General features: G+C 40.1%; 1 protein-coding gene across 1 annotated transcript in view; it reads left to right on the forward strand.

The window, feature by feature from the left end:
• Positions 1-6,568: 6,568 nt before the first annotated feature.
• GRAP2 (GRB2 related adaptor protein 2) overlaps positions 6,569-11,708 on the forward strand; it is a 67,570-nt gene continuing 62,430 nt past the window's right edge. The window contains exon 1 of the mRNA XM_005207393.5: positions 6,569-7,080. The gene's annotated coding sequence lies outside the window, so the exon portion shown is untranslated. The remainder of the gene's footprint in view (positions 7,081-11,708) is intronic.

Genomic DNA, 11,708 nt, shown 5'->3' on the forward strand with positions numbered 1-11,708 from the left:
CCTCCCCCACTTCCGCTTCCTCACTTCCGGCTCTTCACTTCCGGCCTTTCCTTCGGCTGATGCCCGGTACTCCCAGGACTTCGAGGAAGGGAGACGCCTCGGGTTAAAATAATCCCTGCTTGTGACTATCCAGCGGTATGAAGGCAGATGTCTTCCTTTTGTGATCAGTTGGGCTGTGGCACTGCCTAATCCTTCAATGAAAGAATAAATTTTACAATCCGTGTTATTAGTCTAATTTTAACTGACTGGAAACGTGATCTGAAGGACAAAGAATATAATCTCTAGTAGTAGTCTCTAGAGATGAAAAGTAATGGGAAATGACTGAGTGCTTCCAGTGAGGGCCCTGGGTACCCCTGATGGCTAGTCATTGAAACAGGCAACTGATTTTCACTGAGCACCTAAAGCATCAAGGACTCAGATAGAATCGAGTTCGATTAAGTTGACAGGCTAGTGGAGGTGACAGGCACCATCACAGAAGATTGTGACAAGGTATGCATAGCATAATGAGAGAGGAGAGACCATCTGATTCTACCAAGGAGTAGTTGAGGGCAGCCTTGAGAGAAGAATTTATATCTGAACTGATTCTTAAAGGATGACAGGAGTTCACTGCATAGACAAGAGGAAGCTATTAGAGGCAAAGGACGCATCATGTGTAAAGGCTTGAAAGCTGAGAGAGCCTATAATCCTGGTAAAACTGCAAGCTCCGTAGCTACCATGGCAGTCACAAAGACTGTTAGTGAAACAGCAGAGGGAGGTGAAGTGGCAGAGGACAGTCAGATCATGAAGCGCCTTGTCTGTACTGCCAGGTGGGTTTTATCCAGAAGGCAATGAAAGTGTAATCAAACCTATGTTTTAAAGAACCATGGTGGCTGTGTGGAATACTGACTAGAATGGACGAAAACACATGTAGAGAATAGGAAAATGCTTAGTAAATGAAAGTTACCTTTGCTTTTAGTTCCTACTGCTTCAATCATAATTACTATAATAACAGCCTACATTGTTGATACTGGCATGTAGATGGGTAAGTATAATATAAAATGATAGGAAATACGAAAGAAATTGGTGCATTATAACCAATTTAGCTGGCTGTAATATAGAGTAATGAGAGCAGAAGGCAGAGGGAAATTGAAAAGATGGTCTGGAAACGGGTGGTTCAGGACCTTGAAGGCCATGATAAGGTGTTGGACTTTATAAAGTAGTGAGAAATAAACCAAAAGTGCTTTTTTTTTTTTGCATTGAGTTATAGTTTATGAAGATTTTCATATGTATATCTTATGTAAATTTTAAAGGAAGTCTGAAATATAGGTGATATTATCCCATTTTATAGGTAAGAATGCTAAGTTTGAGGAACATGCATTCATTCTTCATTAGAGCCAGGCACTATGCTGAGCCATGGGAATACAAGAAGGTTACAGTCCAATAAGGGAAACAGGAATAAATCAGTAACTGTGATAAATTACTATGATAAAGGCAAACATAGATTGATCTGAGAGTAAAAAAGGAATTTTTCTAAACAACATGGTTAGGAAAGGCTTTCTGGAGGAGTTAAAACTGAGCTGAGTTTGCAGGAACAAATAAGTTATATGAATTGTCCAGAAATATTCAGCTAGCAAGGATTTAACTGGAACTTGAACCCAAATCTCCTGTATACACTTCTATGCTCTTTCCCCTATGCTGAGAATCAATCTTTTGTTCTTAATGTTGAGCTCCATTGACCTTCTCAGTCATGAGTTTAACTTTTGTATTTTGAGAAGGTCAGAGATCTCAATTTTTTCAATTTAAACCTATTCATTTTCTTCTTTCAGAACGAATCTCTGAGTGTGTTCAGAAAATTAGATTGCAAGCAGAACAGAGGGACTGGAAAAAGAACAGAATTTTATAGTGAAAGTGAAGTCGCTCAGTCGTGCCCGACTCTTTGTGACCCCATGGACAGTAGCCTGCACCAAGCTCCTCCATCCATGGGATTTTCCAGGTAAGAGTACTAGACTGGGTTGCCATTTCCTTCTCCAGGGAATCTTCCTGACCCAGGGATCGAACCCAGGTCTCCTGCCTTGTAGACAGACACTTTTACCATCTGAGCCAAAGTGATGAAGGTGCCTTCCCTGGCAGTCCAGTGGTTAGGACTTCACCTTCTAATGCAGGGAGTGCAGGCTCAGTGCCTGGCTGGGGAGCTCAAGTCCCTAAAACCTAAACATAAAAATGGAAGCGATATTGTAACAAATTCAATGAAGATTTTAAAAATGGTTCACATAAAAAAAATCCTAAAACATAAAGTGATAAAAGTCATAACCAAAGCAGAAGCCATTGTTGTGGCACATAATCCACTCCACTCATTCTCCTTTGACACACGTTTGTGTATGAAATTATAGCACAGAAGCTATTGGACTTGGCTCCAGATATATCTGGGAGTCTACAGTGACACTCGAGTTTCTTTTTGGGGTGACTCTGTGAATGGTGGTTGCTAGTTTCACTAAGATAGGAACCTAGTCTGAGGAGCAGATTTGGCAGGAAAGGTGATGAATTCTATTTTGGACATTTTGAATGTGAGGTGAGGTGTCTGGTGTGACCAGGTGAAGATGCCCAGGAGACAGTTGAGTAGAAAAAATTGGGACAAAGGGAGAGTGTGCTGGGCAGGGCTCATGAACTTGAGAATATTCAGTACATACACAGGTTGTGATTGAATAGGCAGATGGAAAAAAGAGAACAACACAAACTCAAAGACAACAGTCCCATTGTAGGTGGAGAGGCTGGTAGCAGTCACTGAGTGGATCAGACAGGCAAAAGGCTCACATGCTACCCGCTATGGAATTAACTCTGCTGAAGTGACTATGGTTTTTCCAGTGATCATGTATGGATGTGAGAGTTGGACTATAAAGAAAGCTGAGTGCCAAAGAACTGATGCTTTTGAACTGTGGTGTTGGAGAAGACTCTTGAGAGTCCCTTGGACTGCAAGGAGATCCAACCAGTCTATCCTAAAGGAGACCAGTCCTGGGTGTTCATTGGAAGGACTGATGCTGAAGCTGAAACTCCAATACTTTGGCCACCTCATGCAACGAGCTGACTCATTGGAAAAGACCCTGATGCTGGGAAAGATTGAGGGCAGGAGGAGAAGGGGACGACAGAGGATGAGATGGATGGATGGCATCACTGACTCAATGGACACAGGTTTGGGTGGACTCTGGAAGTTGGTGATGGACAGGGAGACCTGGCGTGCTGCAGTTCATGGGGTCGCAAAGAGTCGGACACGACTGAGCGACTGAACTGAACTGAACTGAAAGTGACATGTACAAACAGATGTCTGCTTTCCTCCATTTGGGGGCACCATAATTTAGTTGCAATACTGTAGCATCAAGAACATAGACATCATTTTGCCCCAATAACTTGGTGTGGGTTTTAATTTATTTTCTGAACTCACAGTTTTATAAAAGTGAACAAAACTTTCTTCAGTTGGCTTCCAAGACATTACTTCTCCTTCTCGTCTCCTTGGCTGGTATCCTCTCATTTCTCTGACCTCTCAACTTTGGAGGGGTCAGTTCTCTGCTGTGTTCATTTCCGGGATGGTTTTATCCAGTCTCGTGGTTTTCAACACCCTTCTCTCTCTCAACAACTGTCAAGATTTCATCATCACCCCTAACCTGTGTTAACCTCCAGACTCAGGTGCCTAACTCCCTTGACACCCCCACTGGCATGTCTCACAGACATCTCAAATTTAATACATCTAAAAGCAAACTCCTCATCTGGTTTTCTAGACCTTCTCACCCACAGTCTCTCCTGTCTCAGTGAATGACACATCCTTGCTTCTAGTTTCTCAGGCCATGAACCTTGGGGTCACCACTGACGCCTCTCTTTGTCTCTCATACAGCCTGTGATATCCATGAGTACACCTGTGACACAGAGTGGTTACTGATTCTGGGTTATGTGTGCTCCGTAGGTAATAAATGGTTTATCAATGCCATGTTCTAATACACAATAAAATAATCCTATTTATGATTCCAGACTTTTTTGTTACCCTGTATATTAAGAATTCAACACTTCCCACCATCAGTCCTAAGTCACCATCATGTCCTGCCAGGATCATGGCAGCAGCCTCTTATCTGCTCGCCCTGCTTTTTCTCTTGCTTTATTACAGTCTAATCTCAATACAGTGATCAGAGTGAGCCTTGAAAAACTTAAAACACAGTCCCTGGTGGCTCAGCTGTAAAGAATCCACTTGCAATGTGGGAGACCTGGGTTCGATCCCTGGGCTGGGAAGAGCCCCTGGAGAAGGGAACGGCTACCCACTCCAGTATTCTGGCCTGAAGAATTCCATGGACTGTATAGTCTTGGGGTTGCAAAGAGTCAGACATGACTGAGTGACTTTCACAGAGCATATCACACCCCAGTTCAAAATCTTCCACTGACTCCCATCTCAAGAGTAAAATCCAAAGACCTTGCCATGGCCATTGAGGTCCTGTGTATTCTGGTCCCTACTCCCGCTCTGACCTCCATCTCTACTCTTCTCCACCTCACTCACTGCATCCACCTTCAGGCTTTGCTCCTGCTAGTCCAGATATCTGAAAAAGCTATTTCTCCCCAAAAGCCACCAGGCCAGATCCCTCGCTTTGTTTTGGACATTGCTCAGATGTCTTTTGATCTTCTAATTAAATCCCAACCCCACTTCAGCCACACAGTCTGTGACTCTTGCCCCATTTTATAATCCTCTTTAGCAGTACCACCATCTGACACACATATTATTTCTTCCTCTACCAGAATGTGTGATCCAGGAGAGCAGGGACTATGTTTTGTTCTCTGATACATCCCAGCACCTGCAACAGACCTAACAAGGAGTAGGTGTACAAACGCTGTCTATTGAATGAATAGAAAGAGAACGTCTGAACCCATGCTATTGGATGAAGAGTACACGTTGAACCATGAAGTTAAAGTTAGTGTAATTTTACATAAGAAGTTCTGATGCCAACAACAACCTCTCAAAAGGAACTGTTGAAAATTTTTAAATACATACGGTTTCAAACAAAATTTTCTCCATGGTGGATAAATTCAGATTTCATATATTCCTTAATCCTCCCAAATTTGCTGATTGGGACACACTATTCTGAGTGTCCCTTGATGGTGAGGACCAAGTTGCTGACAGTCTCACATGAGAGTTTTTATTCTTAGGTTCTGCCTTTACAGAACTGCTAGGAAATTAACCACTAAAGGAGCCTTGCTTCCTGCCCTATTGCTCTGTACCACGTCGGCCGATCATTACTTACTACTGAAAGAACTTCTCTGTGAGATTTTCCTGTTCTGCACTCTGCCCCATTCTTGGATGAGAAGGGGTTGTGTTCTGTGTCCTGGGGGCGGTGTCCGGAGGAAAAGCAGCTACATCGTTAGGGCGAGTGCTGAGAACACCATGGTGCTTCCTGTACAGCGCTAGTCAACAGTCTGCTTTCTCCCCAATTCAAAACCACTGGCTTGGGACAAGAGTTGTGGCCAGAGAATTCCAGTGTTTGAGAACCAAGGATGAGGTCATCAGGCATAACGATGATCCCACCAAGAAGACCCTTAGACCTTGGAGACTGAAGAACCCTGAGGCCCATGTGGAGATGTGATTGTTTTAAAATTGGGCACATGTTGTTACCTTGAAACTTCTGTCTTTATAACGTGTGGAAGTAGTGGGGACCCTATTCAGATACAACTTGGATTCAAGAATCTTTGACAGACTTGCATGAATAAAGAGAAAGCCCTCTATTACAGATTTAAGAGGAACAAATTACTTCCTTTAAGTCATCTGACCAATCGTTTGCTGAGCTCCTACTATGATCAAATACTCAGATTCTTCTTTTCTATTTCAATAAAATTGTTGAGTGATCATAACCAACATTTCCACCCCCTCCCCCCAAAAAACAAATCTTGAGCAAGGTTTAGGTATAAAGGGGCAAAGAGAAAAGGATACCATTCCACAATGTGGAATAAGTTTAAATTCGAGATCCCCAAGTTGTCTTATCTGATTAATGCTGGAACATCTTGTCAGCCAACATTTCCATCTTTATTTTGGGTCTGGTCCCCCGACTCTGAACAGTGCCTCTTAGCAAGTCGCAATATCTCTAATTTTGTGCAAAAGATGCAATGTTGGCAATCCATTTTCTAGCAAAAGCAGAGACAGAGGAAGAGGCTTTAGCAAGTTACACTTGGTCTAGGAGGAAGGAGCTGAAAGAGGCGCGTGAGCTACAAATCTGAAGGTAAGAACTAAGGAAGTTGAAGGTGATAAAAATGTTAGGCCAATGAAAAAAGTCTTCAAATCCCAGAAATATTTTAGTCCAGCCTATTAAGGAGAAAATTAAATTCCCCAAATCTAAGTAACCAGCCCCAGCTCGCACTTGGTTATGGCAAAGCTGGGGTTGGAACGCATCTTGGTTTTGAGTTTTTCTTCTTTCTTTTGTTAGGGGTAGTATTAGGGGCTAAGGGTAATATTATGGGCTGAATACACTAAAAAAGCTTTTTTTTCCCCTGAGATTTGAATGATGTGAGTGATCCAGGATTCTGTTAAATAAGTTCCCCTAAGAAGTCCTAATGTTCTTCCAGATGCTCATACCTACTTGGAGAAAGTGCATTTTCCTTAAGACCAGCAGTAACTTGCCAATGGACCATCTCTAGGATTAAAATTTTTCTTATGTGAACATAATCGTTAGGGGCAAACTTGTTAAAATTGAAACCAAGCATAAAGAAGCAAAAGTGTTTCAGTGAACCTCCTGCATTTTAGTTCAACTCCGGCAGCAAGAAAACAAAACCACATAATCTAAGGCTCACGCCCAACTCTCTGAAGCCCCATATCTGCTAGTTCCTGTGTGGTTTGCATACAGACTGCTGGGCTGACTGGGGGTAGTTTGGAGGAGGGAGTAAGAAGTCGGGGAGGAGGAGGCACTCAATGGATCTGCGAGCCTGTGCCCTGGTTTAGTGCGCTATGTGGACGACAGCCCAAGGTGGATCCGGACTCTGAAATGCAGTCATTTTGACGTCGGAATTCAGCTTCCTTCTTGCAAGAGAGGATTCTGACCATTCGGTGCAAAGCCATAGACTCAACCTCTTCTCTTCTGAAAGGTATGTCTTTATGCAACATCAGTCTACACGCTCTAGAGGTCTCAGATTTTTACTATTTGCAGAATGTTCTCTTGGAGTCAATCTAATTAAAATGAATCCCCTGGGCTCTGTAAATATTGGTTTTAATTTTCAGCTCATCAGCTAAGGTCTCTAAATCTTTTTCTGTAACAGTGTTTGTAGTGGTAGGATTCAGCTTCCAGTGAATGAACTAGAAGACTTGCTCCTTTCAGCCAACGTTATCCAAGAAGACTCCACTAATTGGCTTCTGAACCATCTCAGGGAAAGACTCTGGACCTGGGAGTACAAGGGTGGAATTCCCCTTCACCAGTGTCAGCATTTGTTCCGAATTAGCGTGGGTGTGGGAGGTGGAGGGCAGAGTAGCAATGAATGAACACAAGTACTGCATGGTCAGGATTTGTTCCTGGGGCTTGCATTTCTACTTCTGTTAGTGTTTATGTTGCCTATGTGTTGCCTTTATAAAGAACCCCAGATTGAGTTCCTTTACAAAAAGAAAACTGTACTTTGAAATGAGATTTGAGAGAGTGTTGTCTATATTTATCCCTTTATTAACAGTTAACACTGTGTCCCTAAGACCATCTTCAGTTCAGGCATAAAATCTGAACACAACTCTTTGACACCCTACTCTTTGAACCTGAGGATTGAATATACCCACCAAAGATTAATCCAATTTAAAAATATCATGCTTACATATCTGGAATTAGATCTTGTTAATAAAGTATATGTAACTTCATCTGTACATTACTGAAAGTATACAACCCCAGATGAATTAAGAGAAGGGAAAAATGTTTAGGATCTAAAACTCCAATAGAAAAGATTACATTTGCTCATGTTCTGTCATCTGAGGGTGGGAAACCTGAAGTTGAAAAATGTTTCATTACCTACAACTGCATTTATCATAGATTTATTAGTTTTTCAGTGGGTCCTCTTTTCTTTTCTCTTCTTTTTTTCTTATTTTAGTTTCAGAAAGGACTGAGTATAAGCGTATTCTGCTTTAACAACCCAGTATTGTTTATAAAACTTCGCTTTTATAAAATAATTTTAAAATGATCCTCTTTACAAAAGGATTCATTATTAAATAAGGAGCACCAATAAAATTGAGAACCATCTAACTGTATTTAAATTTCAAATTTTAAAAAATTTGATTTGTACCCTTTTGGAGAACTGGGAGTGGTTTTTTGGGTAAAGGGAGACAGTCCTATATCATTGAATAAAACTATATTTTTAGATTGAACTTAGAATGTCTCCCATATAGTAAACTGTAATCTGATTCTCCCATTATAATAGATTTTATTTTTTTTTAATGACTTTACTGAAGCATAGGGGAAGGAGGTGATCGATTTGTTCAAAATGAAGAACTATCTCTATTGCTAATATAATATCCTTTTGAATATCTTTCATATCTTAGGCCCTAATGAAAATCTTCTATCTTTTTTAAAAATTTCAATTGTTCTACATCTATTTCTTAGGGATATTGTAAGAATAAATGAGTTAACATAGATATGAAATGGCTTAGGAAAAAGGTGCTGTGAAAACACAAGGTGATATCAGTATTAATGATTTCTTTGAATCTTGATCATTTTCTTCCCACCTTTTATACAAAATATATCTGACTTACTGCCTGAAGCCGTCTCTTTTATGTCTTTGCCTTCTGGAGGGGCTGAAAATGAGCCTACTTCCCACATGTTTATTGATTCTCAGAGAATAACACCTGTAGATTTTGGTGATTTGCAGGGCTCGTGCCTGAAACAGAGCTTGCTTCTTTTCCTCACTCAGGAAAAGTCTACAACCACTCCAGTATTCTTGCCTGGAGAATCCCATGGACAGAGGAGCCTGGCTGGCCACGGTCCATGGGATCGCAGAGAGTCGGACACGACTGAAGTGACTGAGCACGCACGCATTTAAACCTGTGTTATTGTGGGTGATTCCATTGGGATTTCTTAAACAAGTTATAGTTGATACTTGATTAGTCTGAGGAACAGAGGCTTCATTTTTGTGCAGTCATGAAACTCAAAACTTGGTGAAGAATCTTTATGGCCTAAGTTATTTGAATCAAAGGACGAGACTGACTGGCCCTCCTATTTGTCCACCTCAAGTACGTAACTCAGCATGTCTTGATCTACAAAGGAACAACACAGCCTCCTGTGCGTGCATCTTTTTTTGACCTCTTTACAGTTTCTTTGGAAAATGTAGCCTCATTTAACAAATGAATGTTTATTAACACATTGTACATTTACTATGTGTCAGGCCTTGTTCTAGGCACTGAGTTCTCTTCAACAATGTTAATATTACATTAGGTTTCAATGAACCAATGAACCAATGGGATATTCAGTAAGTAATTTTTAGAAGACAGATTAAAAAAATAAATCCATTCACAGCAAACATTTTGTAATTAAAAGAAATTATTACTAAGTACGTGAAGATTAAAGTCTTAAACTGCCCTCCAAAGAAGATATAAGACCTACGTCTTATGAACAAAGTGAAGAGAATGTCTAAACATAAAGAAAAGTTGAAATATTTGTACAGTGAATAATTCCATACTCACCTCCTAGATTCAACAGCTGCTAACTTTTTGACATATTTGTTCCACCTATATGTATCTCTTTCTAACTACTTGTAAGTTACAGACAAAATGATACTTCACCCCTAGATAATTCGGTACACATCAAAGAATAAGAACATTCTCCTACATAACTGCAATGCCATCATTATACCTAAGAAGATGAACAGTGATTCATTAATATCTAGTATCTAGACCATATCTAACCTTAACCATTTGTCCCCCAAATGTCTTCCATACCTTAAAAAAAACTAAGATCTAATTTTTTTTAAAGAAAAAAATATTTTTTTACATGAAGGCTTCATGTCTTTTATTCAACGTTAGTGTTTTTGAAAAGGTTAGGTGTTGTCTTGTTGAATGTTCTAATTTGTTTTTGCCTAGCGGTGTCATTTAATTTGTTCCTCTATCCTCAATATTTCCCATAAACTCCAAATTAGAAATAAAGCATTGATTACATTTCAATTGAACGCATTTTACAAGGTGCTCCATATTGTATCTCAACAGGAGACACTTAGTTCCAGATTGTCCCTCTATTTGTGACACTCGATTTGATCGGGGCTCAAGGTAGTGATCTCAGTTCAGGGATCCTTTTGCAATTAACAAGTAGTCTGGCAAGATAATGCTTAGGCTTTGTGATGATATCCTATTTCCCAACAAACCTCACTTAATGGCTTTAGGTGATAATCCTTTCCTAAATCAACTATTTGTTTGGGGGTCATATACATTTTCCGTATACTTTGAAGAAGGATTAGACATACACATTCATTGTTATCAGCAGCCACAGCAGATATTTGAGTGTTTTGTTAAGTTCAGGTAATAACAACCATGATGATGATGATAGTAATAAGTAACACTTACTGAGAGCTTGCTGTAGGTCTAGGTTTGAGAGCCAATCCTTCAGTTACTAACTAGGCCAATTGGGACAAGATACTTAGTCTTTCTATGTCTTAGGTTCTTTAGCTATAAAATGAGAGTGATAATGGTAGCTATCTTATCATACTGTTTTGAAGATTAAGTAATTTATACACATAAAGTTTCTGAAACAGTATCTGTTATTGCTATTTGCCAAGAGCACTGTACCAGTGTTAACTCATTTTGCTTCTCCTAAGGGCGCAATGAAGCAAGGGCTAATATTACCCTTCTTTTGTAAGTGAGGAAACTGGGGTGCAGAGAGTTTAGGTCACTTGCACAAGGTCACTTAACTAGTATATGGTAGAGCCTTGATTTGAACCCAGGTGGTCTGATTCCAGAGCATTCTCTCCAAAGGCTTCTGACACATGGAATGAGAAGGAACAGAAATGGAACTGAACAAAAAGCAGCTACAGCCTGCCCCCACCCTGGCATCCTATCACCGCCCAAGTTTTAAGTTCTTTTGAGTTATTCAAAACCTGAGACTCTTGCTACCAAAATATATTTTAGGTTTTGTTCATCTGATAATAGCACTCTAGTAAGCATAGATGAGTATGCTTATTGCAATTCTATAGTTTCAGGCTCTGTATAAGAAAGTCTAAGTGAAAGAGAGAATGTTAAGACTGGAAAATGTAGAACTATTCAGTATAAAGGAAGAGGAAGGGGAAAAACTGAAAGGAATAATACAAGAAGGGAGTTATGAGACCTCAGAGTCTTGGGGCAGAAGATGACATTTTGATACAGTCAAGGGGAGAAAATGCCTCTCGTTTTTTACATTACTGTACTGTGTAAAATTTTACCACTAAAACACAAGAGTATAGCCATTGTCAGATTTATAAAAGACCACATTGGATTTCTTTATGGGATGATGGATGAGTCTTGATAGTAGGTAACTTCTCTGGTTGGTTATCTCGGTCACTCAGACATTCCATAAGTCAGTCTGTGTCTTTGGAAATACATAACTGTACACAGAAAAGGCCTCACAAACCAGGCATTGGTCCCTACCCCTTCATTAGCATTAAAAAAGGATTCCAGTGCTGTCTTATTCACTCCTTCTATTGCTGCTACAGAAAGCTCTCAAGTATGATTTTCTAAAGAGAACTAAAAATAAATGAGAAAAAAAATCCAACATTAATGTTTC

Source organism: Bos taurus, chromosome 5, assembly GCF_002263795.3.
Source record: "Bos taurus isolate L1 Dominette 01449 registration number 42190680 breed Hereford chromosome 5, ARS-UCD2.0, whole genome shotgun sequence".
Classification (NCBI taxonomy): domain Eukaryota; kingdom Metazoa; phylum Chordata; class Mammalia; order Artiodactyla; family Bovidae; genus Bos; species Bos taurus.